Genomic DNA, 20,396 nt, shown 5'->3' with positions numbered 1-20,396 from the left:
GACTGTAGATTGTGTTGAATTCATTTAGATGATTGGACATAGGTGTCCCTTCTTTCATCTTCAAATCAACAAGCTTCTTAAGCCAGTATACCTGTGAAGCTGCACTCTGCTTCTCATAAAGATCACTCAGCTTTAACCATGCTTGATAAGCCGACATCTCGTCTGCTACATTGAAGTAAACGCTTTTTGCCAAAGTCAGCATAATGGTAGAAAGTGCCAATTCATCCATTTCGCTCCATTCATCTTCGTCCATATCTTCTGGTTTTATCCCCTTGAGCTTTATAGGTTTTATCTGCTTCTTTTGTACCAACACGTGCCAAATCTGCTTCTTCCACAATGGGAAATTGGTTCCATCCAGCTTCTTGATATTGTAAAGAGCAGTGTCCTGTGATCCAGCCATAGCTACGCTTCATAGTAGTTTACTTTTCTGGGAGAAATTCGGCAGAGTTTCCCCTATAAACTGACCTCTGAACCAATATCAACCTGTCAAATGAACCAAGAAAGCTTCAGATTCTGCAGAAATTTTGGCAGAGTCTCCTTTGTAAAATGGCTCTGGTGTACTAAAAAAAACAGCTCAAAAAACACTGTCTCTCTGACACTGTAAGCTGTGGGTAAACCTATCCTGCACTTGTACTGTCTCTGACTGTCCTGTCACTGTCCTGTAAGCATAGACTGCGACAATGCCTCAACGGCAGTAAAGCAAAGATGCAATCCCAACTGTCTAACTCACAGTCAATACATCCTAGCTACCTATCTAAGGGTGCTCGAGGGATCGCTCCAAGACCTGTATCACTGAAAGGATCTCAACATTCGAGAATCCCCCAGCTCAATAAAACCTCACTCGACCCTCAACAAAGGCTACAGTAAATCTGACAGTACATAGACTTCCCACAAAGTCATACATCCACAAATTTCCCACTGTATGCTGTAACCGCTGCGGCGGTTGTTTGCTGCGTGACTCACAGCCAGCAAACCCTCAACAGACATACATCATCTCTGACAATACATCCCATGTGGAAGTACCTGCAATGTCAGGATGAAATCTGGAATATGAAGCAGCAAACACAAGCTACCTGATGAACTAGTGGATGTCGCCTACAGCCTGTGTGTAGATGCGCCCGTGTCGTATGTGACACGCCTCCAAGAACTGTGAGCCGTCCTTCGATGTGTAGACAGCCACAAATCAACACTCTGGGAGTGTCGCTATCCTCAGCACCTGCAGTCGTAGGCCAAAAACCCCAAATTTGCAGAGTCGGATCTACACCCATCGAGACCACGTAGTCGAAAATGGCCTGCGTAGACCTTTGTTGAAGCCGAACGATGGCCGAGATGACCTCAGAATGAAATTCTGAGAACACCAAGCTCTTCGGGCTCTCCCACAAGATTTGGGGCCATGTTTTCGCCTGTCGAATTTCACTCCAATCTGAGCTGGTGACTCTAGCCTCCTGTAGTGCTGCCCCGAGCCTCGATTTGAGCTCTGATACCAGTTGAAGGAGTACGAGCGGAAGTGCGACGCGAGAGAGAGTGCGAGAGAAAGAGCACGACGATATGGTGAACTCGCTCTACTGTAATGTGTAGAGCATAGTGAGTTCTTATTAGGTTTTTACAAAAGAACATGTGTACACACCTGGCGGCCCGTCCACTTACCTGGGCGACCACATTGGGATTTATACCCCAACAAAAATTGAGACGCGAGAGAATCCAGTGTTGGTGGGTTTTAGGGAGACTCTTTCCACCATCAAGAAACCCAGGAGCAAGAAAGAACTGTTTCTTAAGAGGGCGACTATCATGATGGCCATGAGAGAACCGGCCCCAAACATTTATGCAGCTTCAAAACTTCTAGGGACACACCGTAGAAACGTCTACTCAGCAAGAGAGAAATTAACAAATGAATCCTTGCCATTGCATTTCTACGAGCAATAGGCACGCACAAAGGATGCAATCTCTGATGAGGTCAAGGAATTGGTGCTCTCCTTCTGGACAGAGAATACGCGTGTCTCGCCGAACAAGAAGGATGTGTGCTGAAGACGAATCAAGAGAAATTTGTGGCAAAAGCATCCTCTGCATCTTCTAGAGCAACCCCAGGTGAATGTTTTTTGCATTCTGATGTTTTTCTGCATTTTGATGTTTTTTTGCACTTTGAAAAGCATCCTGAGATTACATTAGCTTCATTCCTATCTTTCTTGTTGGCGTGTTGTAAGTTTTTTCGTAACTGTAAGATTAGGAGGGATAAATATGGTAATCAGCCCTATGGTGGCAGCCACCCTCTGGTTTTCATGAGTCCTACCATTGGAGTGATATGCGGCAAGCCGTCAGTACTGATACAAGCTTAGTTCTTGTTGCATATCTACAGGAATGGTTTTCATAGTCACCAGATTGTGTGAGGTAAGGGTGGTAGCTATCAATTTTAAGGAAGAAGTCATTGATATGATGCCCTATCAATCAGCATGTAGCTTATAACCTGGGATGTCCACCTACTATATACATTAGTATCTTCAGAATTCATTGCTTTGGTGGCTACCCAATCTATAAGACATATTGAGTGTAGCTACTTACTAGTAGGCATCCAGGATGGTAGTTATAGTGTTGCTTGTAGTAGAAATTTGTTGGTCTGGTAGCTAGGTTTTCCCAGCTGGTGAGGTTGTAGTAAATTTTTTTTTGGTGTGGTAGCTAGGTTTTCCCATCTGGTGGTGTTTGAGCCCAATGTAGCAATTCAGGTCAAGAGGTGGCTATTTTCCCTTTTCACATGACTAGTATGTCCTTGGTAGCTACCTTTTGTAAGTACCTTGCTTGGTAGCTGTCCCATTATTTGTGGTGGGCTATGCTCATGAGCTGGCTACAATGACATGGATTCCAGTCTTTCTTGAGAGCACCACAATTATGGTCTAGGTAGCTACCCATTTGGTTTGCAGCCTCCCAAGGTAGGGCATGACCAATCCCTTGCTACGTTCCATACATGGTAGCTATCCCCTAGGGTTCAACTTGCTATTGGTTGAAGATTGTAGTCAGGTAGCTACCACTCTACCTTCATTTTTGGTTGGGTGCTATGTGGTGGTAGGTGCATGAAACTGGTACACTAACAGATCATACAGGTAGCTACCCCCCTAGGTGGTGGCCACCTGAAAAAGAGCTCATCATACAGGTAGCTACCCCCTAGCTGGTGTCAACCTGAAAAAGATCTCATCAAGGAGGCTAGTCTGGTGACGGGTGGCTATAGATTGCATGACACCTGCTAGCTTCCTGTATTAGGGAAGGTATTTTGAAGTGCATGGTTTCCATCAAATATACTTAAGCTGACTAGGCCATAAGTAGGTACAATCAAGTGCATAATAGAAATAGGTCAACAATTTTTTTTTTACTTGTTGCTGCTTAAACCGTGCTCATATGGATGCGAAGTCCAAAGGTTTGCATGTTTACAGGTAGAATTCTTCCTTCAATTTCAAAGAGCCCATCCAGATGTGAAGATTGGGCAACGAACTTTCGAGAAACTGAAGCCAGACTTTGTCCGCATACTTAAGGATAGGTACATGTGCTGCTGCATAACACATGTCCAAATGTCTTTTTTGAGAGATGCCTTAAACCAGATAAGGCAAGGTTCTCTTGGCTTGCATTCCGTCAGCTGTACTTGCCAATGTAAAATTTGTGGGTCCACTGACAAGTGCAATGCATGTGCTCAAACCTATAGCAGTATGACACTACTATGGGAATCTGTTGTGTGTCCGAAGTCTGAAAGTGCCAACCATCACAATAAAAAAATTTTAATGGGAGAATGATCTATTTGTGGACCAAAAAAAATGCCTGCATGCCCAAGGGAAGAATCACAGACAAGATGCATCGTGACAGTCAAGATATTCAAGGATGTCAAAGTTGGACAAACAGATGCCGGGAAAAAGAAGAAGAGGAAAGTCCTTTCATTCAAGAAGCTGAACAACAAAGAGCTTCTGGTTTTGTTTAGGGATCACTTGAAGAAGTATATCCAACATAACTTTATGTATAGATGGAAGGATGAGCAATTCAAAGAGTGTCTTCTAGTTTTTACAGAAACGGTGGTATTGTCTGTAGTGGACTTTGCAGAGAACTACACATTCAAAGAGCAGAACGAGATTCAAACAATGCATTGGTACTCTGATCAGGTCACAATATTTGTCCACATCACCTATATCCGTGTTGCAGGAGTGGTCCAAAAATATTATCACCCTCACATATCAGATGACAAGACTCATGATACTCTTTTTGTTCAGCATTGTTTCATGCTACATCACCAATGGTTGCAAAAACTTGGCAAAGCAGTCCAAGAACATTGGGTGTGGTCGGATGGCGCGGCCTCTCAATTCAAAGCCAGGAGGCCTTTTTACTTTGTTGCTAGGTATGGCACTCTGACAGGGGCTCTTATGACATGGAAAAGGTGAGCATGATGGAGCAGGGGCTGTCATCAAACGTCATCTCACTCATGAGCAGTTGAAGCCAAATGGAGTAAAACTCTAATGTGCACATGAAGTTGTAGCATTCTTGTGGGAGACCATGTCTACAGGCGTAGAGGCTTTTTATCCATCAAAGACCGGGCTAGTATCACGGGTGTTTTGGGAGATCAAGTTAGATGAGGTCGATCAAAGTCAGGCATGGATCTATCCCTAATGCGCGGAGCATTCATTGGGTATCTGGTTATTTGCTGACAAATGGGAAAGCTCTGAGAAGTAGGACACTATCATGCTTTTGTAGTGCATGTATGCACGGTCTCTGGAGGAGATGCTCCAATTCTGCGCATGTGGGGTCTTGGGAGTAGGTTTTGATTGAGCCCATAGATGACTTTGAGGCGGAGGAAGAAACAGACAATCCAGCCTATGAAGGACATTATGACACCCTAACAGACGTTCTGCATGTAGATGATAACTTTGCTATTGCTGCAAGTGCAGACAATGAAGAGCTTGTGGACTTCTATTTGTTGAAGTGCACGGGAGAGAAGTCATGCATCAAGTCTCCAATTACCAATGCTTGGGGTAATTATTGCCTACGAGGATCTTATGTGGTCAAGGGAATTTGGTATGAGCAGCGATCTGAAAATCCACATGAATACAAGCTCTTGCACTCGAAGCCCGAAGTCTATATGTTATCACACCTTGTGAGAGCTATCAAGTTTCCCATGGAGAGAATTGACCACAACTTGTTTATGATGTCCCCCGATGTATATGAGGCTGTTTACAACAGCATTCCCTTTGATACATAGGGACCTTATAATTTCCAGTATATTCAATGAGTAAAGTATCCTTTGTTTCTTCCAAATTAAATGGTGCAAGGATATACTACTATGTTGTTCTTGGGCTCTAATTCACAATAGGACGTCTGCTCTATATTTTTGTACATGTAATGGTTCCTTCCTTTCACTTTGGAGGTTGTTGTGGGTAGAGAAGTGTTTGCTCTGTAATGGTACATTCCTTTCACTTGGGAGGTTGTTGTGGGTAGGGAAGTCTTCAATTGATTGTTTAGGGTTCGAGGCACAAGGCCTCATTGTCAATGAACAAACAATAATCCAGCCAAAATTCCAAATCTCCTATGAATCCTTAAACCTCAATTTAGCCAGAGCAGGTGATGAGTAGGTGTGAACAAGTCAGGAACCTTGGTATTCAAAGCCATTGTAATTTCCCACTTCTAACTAAAAAATAAATACTGCAAGGGGCGCCGGACTTTCAAGCCAACCAGGTGTTGAGTGAGGAAACGAGTTTAAAGTATGTGTGTGAATAAGTCTAGGTATTAATTGAATGAATTACCACTTTATGAGACCATAGACGGGTTTTATCGTTCCACAATGAAATTTGAATTCTTTTCTACAAGTCTGACATGCATAGATTTGGGTGAAAAGGATTCACAGACAGTTGCCTTACAGGTGAGAAAAACCAGCATCCTCGAGTCACGGTCTCTCTCTCTCTCTCTCTCTCTCTCTCTCTCTCTCTCTCTCTCTCTCTCTCTCTCTCTCTCTCTCTCTCTCTCTCTCTCTCTCTCTCTCTCTCTCTCTCTCTTCGCGGAAAAGAAGGTGGGAAAAAACTGTAACATAAAACTACACCGTAACGGCTGAAAACCCAAACACAAGGCTGAAAATCGCCGAGGTAAAACTCTTGAAATATTATATCACAGCAAAACACCAAGGGGACGAGCCTCAGCCAGAACAGAAAAGACATAGGATTAGGATTAAGGATCCACAACATGAGCTTTTGGTAAGCAGTAGGAAGAACGAACATCCACGAAGAGGATTAAAGTCTTCAGCTGATGGTTCCCAGACCGAGGCACAAGGCCTCATCATCAAACTCCAACCACAAATCAATTAAAAAATTGGAACTGTAAAACCAGCATCCTCTCTCTCCCCCCCTCCCTCCCCCTCTCTCTCTCTCCCCCTCCCTTTCATTTCTCTCTCTATCTCTCCCATGCACACAATCTTCTATTTCAAAATTGTCATGAGTATGAATCATGAGTCAGAGGTACCATGCTAATACCAGATAGCTACCAGTCATGAGCAGCTAGCTACCATGCTAAAAATAGATAGCTACTAGTAATAAGAAGCTAGCTACCATGCATAAAATAGATAGCTACCAATATTAAACAGACAGGTACCATGCAAAAATAGATAGGTACGAGTCAAGAATAGGCAGCTACCATGCAAAAAATAGAGCTAACATTCATAAACAGGCAGCTACCATGCAGAAATAGACATCTACCATACAATAAGATTTATACTGGTGGCATTTTCAAGGAGGAGACAACACGGTTGACTAAGCTTTAAAAATTTCAACTCAATTACAAATGAATTGAAATACTGTGTATCATTTCCCAACAAAATCACAAATGCCAAGAAGTATGAGATATCCATTTTAGTATGAAGCCAATTATACAGATTCAAGAAGGCTGATATAAATAGGTCAATAATACAAAAAGGGGTTATCAACTCCCATTGGCTGTTTACACAAGTATATAGGCCCAAACCTAAACTTGGTCTCTTACGACCGAGTCTCTTTTGTCTGTGACCAAAATTTGATAACATATTCGAAAACCTGGTCCCTCTCATTTGATATCATGTGCATCCTGACATACTGATCAGGATCTTGCACATAGCTCCACCCCTTTAGTTACAGCAATAGAGTGTTCGTGAGGTAGCAAGGATTCTGTGATTCATCATCCAGTTGAAATGTTGGTGGACATATCATGGTTGTATCACTGCCGATAATATTTTTGTACCGTGTATCATCCACCATAAGAATCAATGACCCACCTCCAATCTGGTCTCCTTTTTAAGAGCTCCGGTAATCCCTTTACAAAAATTGGTTTTGCTTCGCCGCCTTGCAGCTCTTGGATATCAGTAAGTCTAAAAGGCAATTTGACACAGTCAGTTTGGCAAAATTGCTCTTTCCAGATTCTGGGGTGCATCCCGCTCAGGCAACCCTTAAGTGTAATATTCATGTTTCTGTTAGTGCAGCTAGACCAGATGCAAAGGTGAAAGATGTCTGCGCATTCACGAAGAAATTGAAGCACATCTGGCCTGATTATGCAAAAGGTACCCCGGTCATTGCCTCCCTTGAACACTTTTCGATAGAGAAAATCTTTGGTTCTCGGAGGGATCTCTAGATTGGGGTATCTTCTCAAGAGAACCCCATTCATGTCTAATACCAGGACTTTTTGAGCAGGACAGGTTGGAGGTGGCGTACCCTCCATCAGCGGAGCAGTCACAATGCTAATTGGGAAAGGCATTAGAACATCCTTCCACCTTTTTGTACAGGAACTTACATCTTGCTATAACTCTAGCGAATGCACTTCTTTCGAAGGCTCTGGCTGCACATCTTGCCCCAGAGGGGAATATTTCTGAGCATCACCAACAGGGACAAAGTTTGGAGGGGCCGCTGCTTGCACATGCATGGATGCCCCGGCAGTAGGATCCTGTGATTCATCATCAGACATTGTACCACTCTTCATGTCAGTGCCTTCCTTGCGAGGAAAAATAGCCAAAGATTGTATCAACTGGAGTAGCTCCTTTGGTGTTTTTGCTGTGTTGGCAAAACCTGTGCGTTGTAAAGTAGACAAGATCTTCAAAACCCCTTCCAATCCTTGGGGCATTACCCATTTCCACCTGTTGTAGCCCAAGGGTTTGCGTTCCTCTAAACGAACAGAACGCAAGAGTCAGAAAGTTGCAATATTTTTTATTTTATTTTATAAAATGGATCTCACCTCAATGGACAAGGCATCAAAAGACACATGCACCACATCACAAGTCACATAAAAAAACACTTTGACAATATAAGAGGAACTCCATGTTGATCCAAACGTTCTATTGTTACATTATGAAAGGATTGCGGTACAAAGAAGGATAGTGGTTTGATACAAAAAGGATGGTACAACCAAAAAGGCTCATAGAAGGGTTGGCTATAAAGCATCACTCATGGACAATCTAAGCCAGACATCTTTTTGCCCGTGTATTTGCAGCACCTTTTTTGAGGTTTGCTCCGCTTATTGCACCGGTGTCCCCATCCACAACCACATATTCCTTCTCTTTAGCACTCTCTGACCCTTTGGCTACATCCAACCTTTCATTTTAGTCTCCCCTTGCCCCCCCTGCAAGAGCAGTAACTATTAATAAACACCCTAACCAAGACATACAGATGCAAACATCTGAGAGACTACCCAGTTATACCTGAAGTCTCTTTGCGTTTTTCTGCATTTCTTGCCGCTGCAAAAGCCTCTGTAATATTAGGGCTTTTTGTGGGAGATTTCTCTTGGTTCACCGGTATCGATGTCAAGGGTTTGCTAGGATACTGGCTCTTGAAGAGGTCCAATTCTTCCCTGACAAGTGGCGATTTTGCAAGTATTTCATGCGTAATGGGGAACACATCACCATCCATTAATTGGTTTTCCTCTATTTTAGGTACATCTGCTTCTGAAACATCCCAAAAATAAACTCTAGGTGCATTGTAAAAAAGAATGATGAGTAAACTTTGTACTAAACAAGTGCTTCGAAGGACCCAAGGAACTCCTGTTACCTTCTAGATTCCAATGTCTCTCTTCCTTATAGGAGAGAACACTGATCGTAGCGCCCACTTTGACCTCTTTGGAGGATCACTTTGGTGTTTAGATCACCCTTTTCAGCATTTGATCAATAGATAGGAAGCTTAGGCAACATTTGTTGACAAAACCATACAAATACTGTACAAATGTCCCCGAAGAGAGGGTTACCAAAATTGTCATCTGATTTGGTTGAAAGGACCTGCACCTCACTTTTTTTCTTGGAGGTAGATTCTACACAAGCATTAGGCAATTTAGGTTATGACAAGCTAACCATCAATGGATATAACCTTAAAGATTATGTCCCACCATGCTAGATACCATTGCATGGAAAAGGTAGCTATCCCCAGATTGGTAGCTACCACGATACTAGTGGGTAACAACATTGTGCTGGGAGGCTCAAACCATAGTAGCTACAATTTAGCCAGTACAACATTGGTGCCTAAAGATTGAATGTAAGACACATGATCATGGCCATAAAGAGGTAGTCACCCCCTACCATAGCTACGACCTTTGGAGTAGTTAGCACATAAGCCACTAGCCACCTAGCCACCTACTATCCAGCCAGCAACCAAGTTAGCACTTGTGACTAGGCAGGTCTGACTTGGGTGGGGTGGACCACCACCTACCATAGGTACTACCACCTTTGTAGAAGCTACCACATAGTCACTAGCCACCTAGCCACATACTACCCAACCAGCTAGCAAGTCAGCATTTGTGACTAGGTAGTGCTGAAGGGTGGCTACCTGTGACTAGGTAGTGCTGAGTAGGTAGCCACCACTGAGCAATATCTAGTCACTAGCTAGCTCTGAGTAGCTAGTGGTAGCTAGTTAGCAGCTAGCCATCTACCACCCTGCCAACTGCCACCTTGCCAGCTAAGAACTACCTAGATAATATCTAGTCTAGAACACCTATACATGGTACCACCTAGCCAACCACATTGCTACCACACGTACAAGAGGTACCACAGTTCTCTTGGAGGGAAACTGCCAGCCATTAAGAAATAGGCACCATAGCTACTGTCTAACAAGGTGGCTACCCTTCATGTCACACTATTAGATGTCTGCCCCACTAAGCACCACTTTGGAAGCTAGTACCTATGGAGATGCAATTATAGGTAGCCACCTTTGAGATCATGCTCATATGACACCTACAAGTATGCACAGTCCTGAAGTTGTACTGGTAGTGGACTAATTCTACCACAAACACAACTACCTCTATGTTAGGTGCCTACCCATATGTTACCTAGGAAGATGGTAATAACAATGCACATTCTTAGCCACATTCATAGATACCATATGTAAATGAGAAAAATGACATGCTTACCAAACTTTAAGCATCCAGGAGATGTGTCGCCCCCGCTCTCTACAAACATTAATTCCTTGATATTATCTGGGATGAGACGACCACAAATTGTAGCCAAGCATTTTCCCTCTCAGCCAACAAGGTTGGAAAAACAATATATGTGGTAAGCATGTCTGTAGGGGAGTATGAATATTCCCAACGCCTCTTTGTCGTACATGAGCAGGCCACATGCACTGCAGCTATCAGGCACCTACGATATCTCAGCATTGGGTGGTGGCACTTTGGGGGGTGGAACCTACAAATGAACCGGGCTTTCCTGCATTGCATGGCGTTTACAAAATCGACACGAGCATTCAGTATGGGGAGAATTTCTTCATTCATCTCAATTTCCCTAGTAATCTCAAGTAACTCTGCACTGCAGTCATCATCCTCCACCTCAGCTTGCAAGGTCTCTAGCGTCATTTCGAGCTTGAAGACCCGTGCCTTCTCCCTTTCCACATCAGCACTGTTCGGCGCCGCAGATGATTGCAGCTCCCCCAATTGATGTTTGGCTTTAGCAAGCTTCGTTGTCACATTGTTAATGAGTGACATTGCCCCCTCATTTCAATGCACATTTTCCTGCATGGCATCTCTTCTTTTACATGCTTCATGGTACTGTGTTAATGCCTTTGCTTGGATGTGTGCCACAACCATTCCAACATCATCAAGTTCAGGAAGAGACAAATTTCCAAGCCTTGAAAATTTGGCCGCATTGTGCAAGCTAGAACCCCTGCTGACATCCCCATCATCTGCATTCGTAACCATGGTCATGTGTCGCGAAATCTCTGGTGCACTTGCAGAGTGGAACGCTACCCATCTCTATTTCTTCAGCTGCAGCTTGCTAGATTCCATATTGGCTACAATGCTCTCAGCAAAAGCTGCCCAATTCACAGCCCCTCTCGAATGTTCATAGAGGAAACCCCTGGCAACTGCCTTTGTTACCTCCATACCATAGTTCCCAGGAGGCTCCTGGTACACCGAAGTGAACATGGAGTAGAATTTGCTCCAAAATTCCTTCTTAACAAACTTGCATTTGAATTTGCTGCCTCTCTTTGGCACCTCAATGAACACTTGCAGCTTGTCTTCATCTGAAAAATCCTCCTCATTGAGGAGCCTAGGATCCTGTCCAGCACAATTAAAATTGTACATCTCATGGCCCTCTGCTTTTGTCATGCAAAACTGGTTCTTCCTCTCAAAGTTGACATGAGGAGGCTGCCACCTAGACATCCGTGCAGGAGAAGCGGGGGTTCCGACGTTTTGGTCTGATCGAGAACGACGAGCTTGCCTCTCCTCTATAGCAGGTGTTGCATGAGTAGGATTTGGCCTTCTCTTCTTCACCCTGCGTGTGTCATGGTCCTCCCCCTCAGAAGTAGAGGATGCAGCTCTTTTGTTTGGAGAAGCATACACGAGGTGCCTGGGTGGTGTCTTCCTCACCGGCTTGCTCTCCTTCTGCCTGGCTTCTTGCTCCTGAGACATGTGCCTGTGTGCCTTCCTTTCTTTCCCCACCTACTCCCTGACGTGTTGTGGAGAGGACTGAGCCCGTTTGGCACGCGACAATAGCTCCATGCCCCCAGCTCTCCGTGTCATAATTCCCCCACTCGCGGCTATTACAAAGGGGCCCAAGCCACTCAAACTCACTTTTAAAAAAAAGACACTAATATGTATATATTGAAAAAAAAAACCCCCATGTTCTCAAATTCGGTACTACAAAAGACCTCCACCACTTACAAACTTAGGTAGTAACATGAAGTGGCTAGCCCCCAAAAATCAAGTAGCTAGTGTACCACCTTAGCATGCATATACCCAAATATGATAAACCATCATATAATCCTTCCCGTATTGCAAGGTTTGTTTACCAAGTACAATAGTGATTGGTGGTCGACAAAGAAAACAAACTTGTTTGCAAGAAGGTAATGTCCAAACTTTTTTTACGGAATAGAATCTAGATCATCCCTAGGCCTTCTCTTTCCGTAGTGGTATAGTTCTTCTTTGCACTGTTTAGCTGCCTACTGGAGTAACATATGGGAAAATCCATGTTTTTCTCTCTAGGTTGAGCTAATATGCATCCTATGGCATAGGCTAAGTCATTCACATGGACATGGCAGATCTTATTCTAATCAAGGGCTTACAAAATTAGAGCAAAGATTACATAAATTTTTAATAAGCCTTCTCGTATTCTTCTATCCACTCAAACTTGGTGATAAGTGCATAAAGAGGCTTAGCTATAACAGCATACATGTAAATGAAATGCCTATAATATCCACAATGGCCCATAAAAACTTGTACCTCCTTTACTTTGGTCGGTCTTGGAAGTGCAACAATCACCTATATTATATCTTGATGAATGGAAATCCCATTTTTGGACACAATGTGTCCCAAGATTTTACCTTGTCTTACCATGAAGATACATTTCTTAGGATTTATGAAAATATGGTAAGATCTGCACTTCTCAAAGATTTTCTTCAAGTGTTCTATGTGCTTTATTCTCAATTGAGAATGCATGCACATATCATCCATGTATATTTTCAAAAACTGTTTGAAATGCTCCTTGAATGCATGACTCATTAGTCTCTGAAAGGTGGCAAATCCATTGGTCAAGACAAAAGGCATCACCCTATATGCAAATATGTCCCATTGTGTTGCAAAGGCCATCTTATGTTGATCTTCTAGTTGTTTGGTTAATTGGTTGTAGCCTGAGAGCCCATCCAAAAAACTATAAGCTTCTTTCCCTGCAACTCTCTCAATCACATGATTTGTTATTGGTAGGGGATAGTTGTCTCTAATGGTAGAAACATTTACATGTTTGAGATTCATATAGACCCGCAATTTTCCATTTTTCTTGGGCACTACCACAATTGGAGACACCCAATTGGTGTGTTCAATCTCATAGACAAAATCTGCATCCTTGAGTTTGTCTGTCTCTTTCGTAATCTTTTTGGAAAATATCTCGTTGTATGTATAGAGACATTGTCTACAAGGTTTTGCATCACTCTTAAGGGCTATTGTGTGCTGATAGATTTTTGGATCTACTCCGTTAAGATCCTTGTAAAACCATGCAAATACATCTATATATTGTCGGAGTGTTGCCTTCAATAGCTACTCTTCTTCTTCCGTAAGGTCAGTGGTAATGTATGCCGGCTTTGGTTCCTCTCTTGGTTCTGCTAGGGCTATGCACTTGGCTTTTTTTGGCCCATCATATGAGGTTCCAAGTTCTTTGGGGTCTTGTTTCAGCTTTTGAATACAATTTTTCTATCTTGGATAGTGTATCTTTTGTAGTGGAAAGGTGCGTCAAACCTACCATTGGCGGATTCTTCCTCAGTCTCCAACTCTATTGTCCAAACTTTTTTCAAATTTTGTTTCTATTCTTTGTATCTTTGTTTGCGCTCTATTTTTGACAATTTTGTTGATTTTTCAAAAGGTATTGTTGAATTTAAATTTTAGTTTGCTCCTCTTTTTTGCATTTCCCCTTTCTGTTGAGATAGGTTTCATGAACCTTCACGAGATCTTGTCTTTATTAAGGCAATCAGTTGCTTCAACCAGCCTTAAATACTATGTTTTGTCTTTTAAGTAAGGTATAAGATTTTCTCTTCTTTGATTTTGTTTGCCTACACGTCTTTCTGGATATCTCCATTCTCTTTGTGATTTTTGGTTGGAAAATTTGTAAAAGACAGTTTGTCGATCCCTGAGTTCGATGTCCTTATTAGAGCTACTAGAGCGATCGTCCTCCACATCATCCTCTAAATCTCTATCCTAGGAGTCTTGGAATAGTTTCTCATTGATCTTCCTAAGGTCTCTTATGGAGATCTCATCTACTATGTGTCTATAATCTATAACTCTCCCCACATCGGGTTCTTTTGACCTTGATTTTGAATTCAAGATAACACTTGTCTTCATTAGGAAGGTAATTATATCATATCCTTCCTTATCACAAAAATTTGGTTAGTTTCACCTCATTTAGACACACATCAAGGGTGGATAATATTTGCTTCCATCCAAACGGTTTGAACATCTCTTCCAAGAATGGTTATTGGTACATACTCCTTACCCTTTACTAGACAATTGAGAATGCAATGTTCTTTTCTCAGACTTCCATACTTTGAATCTCCGCATATCAAAATATGAACTTTGCTTTGCAACCAAGCAAGTATCTCCCCTTCTTGTTCAATTGTGGAATTTAATTCTTCCCTAGGGGTTTGTTGACATCTCTATAACTATGATCTTTGACATTGATTTTTGTAGTGACCTCTTTGTGTTTCAAGTAGATATAGTCATAGCCCCAATCTTGTACCATTTTGAGCCGACCCATGAATGGTCTTCCCAATATGATATCAAAGTTTTTGCTCTTGTCAAAATTCATTCATTAGGAAGAGAATGGGATCTAGGAGGGCCTCTTTATTTGGCAGTTTAATAAAGTCAAACCTTTAGTATTAAAAAAGTAATCAAAAGAAGAAAAAACAACTAGTTTATTTGAATTCAAAATTTTCCCCCAAAATGGAATTTAAAATCTAGCAGGTAAAACCATATCATGTAGCATATCTATGGAAAGAGCTCAACCCGTAGATTGCAAACCTATGATCTCCGTTCAAATTGGAGATCACGTGTGGGAGTTATGGAAGGCCGAAGAACATAAAATTGTTCGTCTCCTTTTTGGGGAAAAAAGTGCATCCTTTGACCAATCTTACACATCTCTTACACAACCATCATTCTTGCACACATGGCGTATACCTATTCGTCAAAATATTAATCACCTCCATAAGCTCATGGCAAATAAAGAGGCCCTTCTAAACCCCATCCTCTTCCTAATGTATAGCAAAGGTGTGTTCATACGCAATGCCACAAGAGGATACAATGATTATCTCTAAAAGATTTATTATTCTCTCCATGTATCCATCCGCTAATTGCAATTTCATTCGGGTTTTTCCTAGAGCACGCTTTTTCCATATTTTTCACTATCTCTAGGTTGCTATGGAAATTCCAACCCCACTATCTAATAGCGTAATCGTCTTTACTCCTTTGTATTCCACAGCTAAGGTCATGTTTCCCTCTTCTACCTTGTAGTAGTTTCTAACCTTATTTACTGGTACAGGTTCTGCTTTAGACTGTTCTGGTATTTGGTTGTTTAATATTTTTGAAGAAATGATTTGTTGTGGAATTGTCAGCCTTATTTTCTCCTAATTTCTTCCCACTTCTTTCCAAAGATGAGGTCTAATCTATAGTAACTCGGATAGAGCTAGCATACAATGGATAGGAGACGACATCAACTCATGAAGATTCTTAATGTTCATCATCTTAGGATCAAATTTCCATTGAGATGGTACTTTCCTAATTTTTGAACATGTTTCATGGTCACCAATGAACGAAGGTAAAGTATTTAAAGTCTAAGGTGCTGCCTTTTGATATCTCTATCCCTACATTACCATATAGTGATTGGATATTGCCAGGGTGGTAGAACTCATGGCTTAGAATGTTCTCAGTGATAGGGGTTGACTCAATGGTTGCACTTTCATCTTTTTTGTTTTTGATATCCTCCCACAGATCCTTTGGACATGGATCTCCTACTTCTGGAATTAGCATCACTACTTGTGAGCCCACCCCATCTGTGGTATTGGCTACTTACCTTGTATCTAAAGCTGCCTCAACCTTTGGCTCTTCTAGGTCTCTGTTTTCAATACCTTGGTTCTCCAGTTGTTCAATTAGAGATTGGGCTGCGTGGATGAGCTCCTTGCACATTTGTAACCTTTCTTTTTCATACCCCTGATGAGGATATTTCAACCATCTATGCTCTTGGGTTTGATTGGGTTTTAGCATAGCTTCATAAGACTTCAATATTGCATCTAAAGGTTCAAAGATTTTGTCCACCAAGATCAAACCGTCGATGATAATTTTGATGGTTTTGCTACAACAATTTTTCCCTTATGGTTCCGTTCCAATATCAATATCTCTTTGGTTTTCTGCAATATGGTTTCTAAGGACGATTTTTCTTTCATCTTGTCCCTTTTTACTTTCCAAGATTTTTTGGGGGCTCAAATCAACAAACTTTCTATTTTTGTTTGATTGGGTGGGATGTTATTGTCTCTCAATGCATATTTCTTGCGGCTTCCTGGGCTTGTACTCTGGTTACAACATTCATTGGAGTCGTTGGTTCCGTTTCTAATCCAATTGAGCTTGATACAATTCCAATTTTGTTTATGGGAGCTTTCCCCTTGTTATCAAGATTTTTTAGTACATCCCTTACAATACCCAAATATTTTCATGCGCTCTCCTTTGTGTGGAAAACTTCTTGCCCAATGATCACCTCCACATTCATAGCATGGTCCTACTGGTGGTGGGGAAGCTTGTGGAGCTCCCATAGGTTGTCATGTTCTAGGAGGGTATCCCCTAGGTTTATAGTTCTAATTTTCCATGAACACAAGTGTATTTTCATCGATCAAGTAATGGTTTTTTTGTTGGTTGTGTTATGTACAATGGTTCTGTCATCCCCTCAAGCCTATCCATGGGATTTTTCCTTTAGGAGCGTAAGAACTACTATCTAACCCTGTCTCATAAGTGTTGTCTAAATATTCAAAGTCTGAAACTATCGGCATCATTCTTTGATCCACAGGTGCCTCTATGAGTTGTGGAATTTTCACCATGGCTCTATTTCCAAGGGTAAAGGAGGCTATTTTTCCAGGTATTTCCCCCCTTGGACTACGTTGTTTTATCCTATTTTGTATCTTGGAGGTGGTGAAAAATGTTGCACCTGAGGAGGCTCATATGGTCTTTTCCTCACATAGTTTCTCCAAGTTGAGAGAATCTTGTGTGAGACCTAAAATATTCATGCATTTAGAGATGTCAAGATTATCCAAGGGCATGCTGACACATGATGAAAGCATGTAGTATTTATTGCCTGGCATGATCGAGGAAAGCACCTACTTAACACATCCTCAAATTCATCTTCATCCAAAAAAGGTTCACCGACAAGAACTATGTAGGCGCTCCATCTCACCACATGGAGGAAAGACACCTAATACATGAAGGTAGTGCCATCCTTGATTTCACAAACTCTGTTTATAAAATTTCCTAGCATGATCGAGGAAAGCACTTCGTTAACACATCCTCAAATTCATCTTCATCCAAAAAGGTTCACTGACAAGAACTCTATAGGCACTCCATCTCACCACATGGAGTAAAGACAACTAATAAGTGAAGGTAGTTCCATACTTGATTTCGCAAACTCTATTTATAAAGTAGAATAAAGCAATCTCTCTATGATTGTTGTAGAAGTTGAGCTCCTGGTCAGATGCAGAGAAGAAATCCACAGTGTAAAGAAATTGCTATGGATATCATTGCATGTCTTGTGGTTTCATTGATTGACTCCAGATTAGCTCAACACCAAGATTGTGAGAGCTAACCAGGCTTCCACACCATGTTGCATCTTCCTTGCACCCATACCACACAAGTGCTCCATCTACTCCAAGGCAAGAATTTGGAGGCATTTGATGAGGTAGAACATAGGGGCCTTGAGGACAAGGATGACCATCAATTGGGAGAGGACTCATATTGACTGGCAAGATGGAGGCAAGACTTTTTTTTCCCATGATGTGCATAGCAACAAGATGGAGGTCAAGGAGTGAGATATATTGCATGCACTACAATTCTACCATGCCAGAGATAAGAAGCATGCTCTCCAAAACAAGGACCTAGCGGCAACAAGCATTCGGCATGCCCTAATCTCCACCTACTCCTTTTTTGGCATGCACTACAATTTTTTCATGCTAGAGATAAGTCTAACCTCCACCTGCTCCCTTTCCATACAACAAAAAAAGAACATATCCAAAAAGGCCTCACCATTGCCTTGGATGCTTTTTACCTTGATTGTCTAGTATCAATTTTGAGTATGCTGGCAGCACAATTTTCCACGTGGAAGAAGACAATGAAAAAAGACACTGAATAAACGCAAGAAAAATTATTGTGTTTTCAAGCAAGCAAGAACACTCACTAATCAACTTCGACCCCAATTTGTTTTGAAAATAGAAAAATCACTCCAAAATGTGAAGGGTATTATGTCAACTATGTGCAAGACAACTTGTGTGTGAGAGGCTAGGTAGCTTGAGCAAGGACGATTGGCTCACCATGTTGAAACCTATCAGAATAAGTCTGTGCCGGAGCAAATAGGTTGTAGCAAGCTCAACATGTTTTACGAAGCTCATGAGCATGCTATACAAAGAAATTTTTTTAAATATAATCACTTCGCTCCGAGTTGCAAACCATGCCCTCCCTAGCAAAACAAAAACTCCAAAAAAAGATTATTCAATGATTGAAAAACTTTCTTTCTGGCACAGACCATTTCCGCCTTAGTAAAACAAAAAAAAATCCAAGGCATGTTGAAACCTGTCCAAACCAGTCCACGACGACGCGAACAGGTTCCAACAGGTTTCAACATGCCTTACTACTAAGCTCATGAGCATGCTATAAAGAGATTTTTTTAATATAATGAACTCGCGTAGCATGTCCACCTTGGCATTAGGTAAATCAAAAAACAATGTTTGACCATGCAAAAATAGTCACAAAAAGGTCTTTTAAAATCATCAAACCCTCATGGTTTGTTACCTTCAGTCTGCAAATGGTCATTTGGCAGGAATCAAAGGAGAAATGGTCTGTTTCAAACAAAAAACTTATGGAGGAGGGTCAAGAGAAGAATATGAAGCTATCCCATTGGCCAGAGTAGCAATTGGAACTTTTTAAGACTCTATTGCAAAGACAACTGGAATAGAAGGAAGTCCGGAAGAAAGTGAAAGACAAGCATCAAGGAGATGTAACATTAAAGGTGTAAGTGTGGTTAAAAAAAAAGTAAAAGAGTACCTGCAAAGTTGTGCAAATTGCCTGGACCAATTTCCCCTTTCAGATAGATTCAAAAACTGATGAAAATTGTTGGGGAGCTAGGCAAAGCTATGCTTTTTAGACAAAATCATCTAGAATCAAGGCAATAACAGATGTCAGTCAAAGGAAGTGCCAAAAGTGTTTTCAAATAACCAATATGGTCAAGACGGAAAAAATATGGCCATAAAATAACAAACTGAGTAAACATAAGAGAAACATGTCCAAATTTGAAAATAATTCACAAGTGTGCTAGGAAGACCTATAGGAACATGTGTGCAAAAGGATGTATCAAAATACCTCCCAACATGGATTGTGATCCATGTACATCATCTGGCCCAGTATTTTCAACAAAGCCTAGCCATGAAGTTTCAAGTCATTTGGATTCCAAAATCCACATCAAAATGCCAAATTTCTCTAAGTCTGAGGATGATTTCCAAAAATTGACCTAAGTACCAAACCAATAATCCAAATTCCAAAAAAAATGGACCAAGGCACCATCTTGATGAGCCCTACCAGCTGGTATAATCAGATCTCCAAATATGGATCGCAATCCATGTTCCTCAAACCCCAAAACCAAAGAAATTTGCACAATAGCATCCCTATGTGGCTAGGAACAACCTCCACTAGTTGAAATTGCCAGATGCTTCCCAAGATGGATCGCAATCCACGTACCTTTTTCCAAAATTCATCTGTTACCTTATGCCCTTGTGCCTATAGTAATCCTAGATGCACTAGTGAAATTTGGTCAAATTTGGGGTAGTTTGGACAAAGTTATGCTCATTTTTCATTTTATGGTCAAAGTTTGCATTTTCTTCAGCTTTTCGATAGTTTTGATCAATGGCTAAATCCTGTTTCCAATCTGAAACTGACCTTAGGATGCCTCAAAGGAAAGCACAAAGGGAGTGGGGAGCACCACCATACGAGATCACAAATATATCCTCAAATGAGCAAGCCCATATCACAGAACAGGTGCTCGAAGCAATACGGGCCAATATATTCATCGAAAGATTTCAAGCAGCGGACGGAGATATAGTAAAGACCACCATCTTTCCAAGGAAAATGTGGACATTGCACCAAAAGTCAAAAGTGCAAGCAGGGGCCAAGTGCCTGTAGTTGGATAACTTTCTACGACTACCGCCATGGGGAACAGATTT

The 20,396-nt window shown here is 41.6% G+C and overlaps 2 pseudogenes; both read right to left on the bottom strand.

The window, feature by feature from the left end:
• Positions 1–6,986: 6,986 nt before the first annotated feature.
• LOC147435322 (uncharacterized) lies at positions 6,987–8,879 on the bottom strand (annotated as a pseudogene).
• A 1,534-nt stretch (positions 8,880–10,413) lies between these two features.
• Positions 10,414–11,949, bottom strand: LOC147435321 (uncharacterized; annotated as a pseudogene).
• Positions 11,950–20,396: the final 8,447 nt, after the last annotated feature.

The sequence above is a fragment of the Adiantum capillus-veneris genome, chromosome 18, assembly GCF_014529385.1.
Source record: "Adiantum capillus-veneris isolate H3 chromosome 18, ASM1452938v2, whole genome shotgun sequence".
In the NCBI taxonomy this organism is placed as follows: Eukaryota; Viridiplantae; Streptophyta; class Polypodiopsida; order Polypodiales; family Pteridaceae; genus Adiantum; species Adiantum capillus-veneris.
The sequence above is the reverse complement of the archived record's forward strand: the minus strand, read 5'-3'. Positions and strand labels throughout refer to the sequence as shown.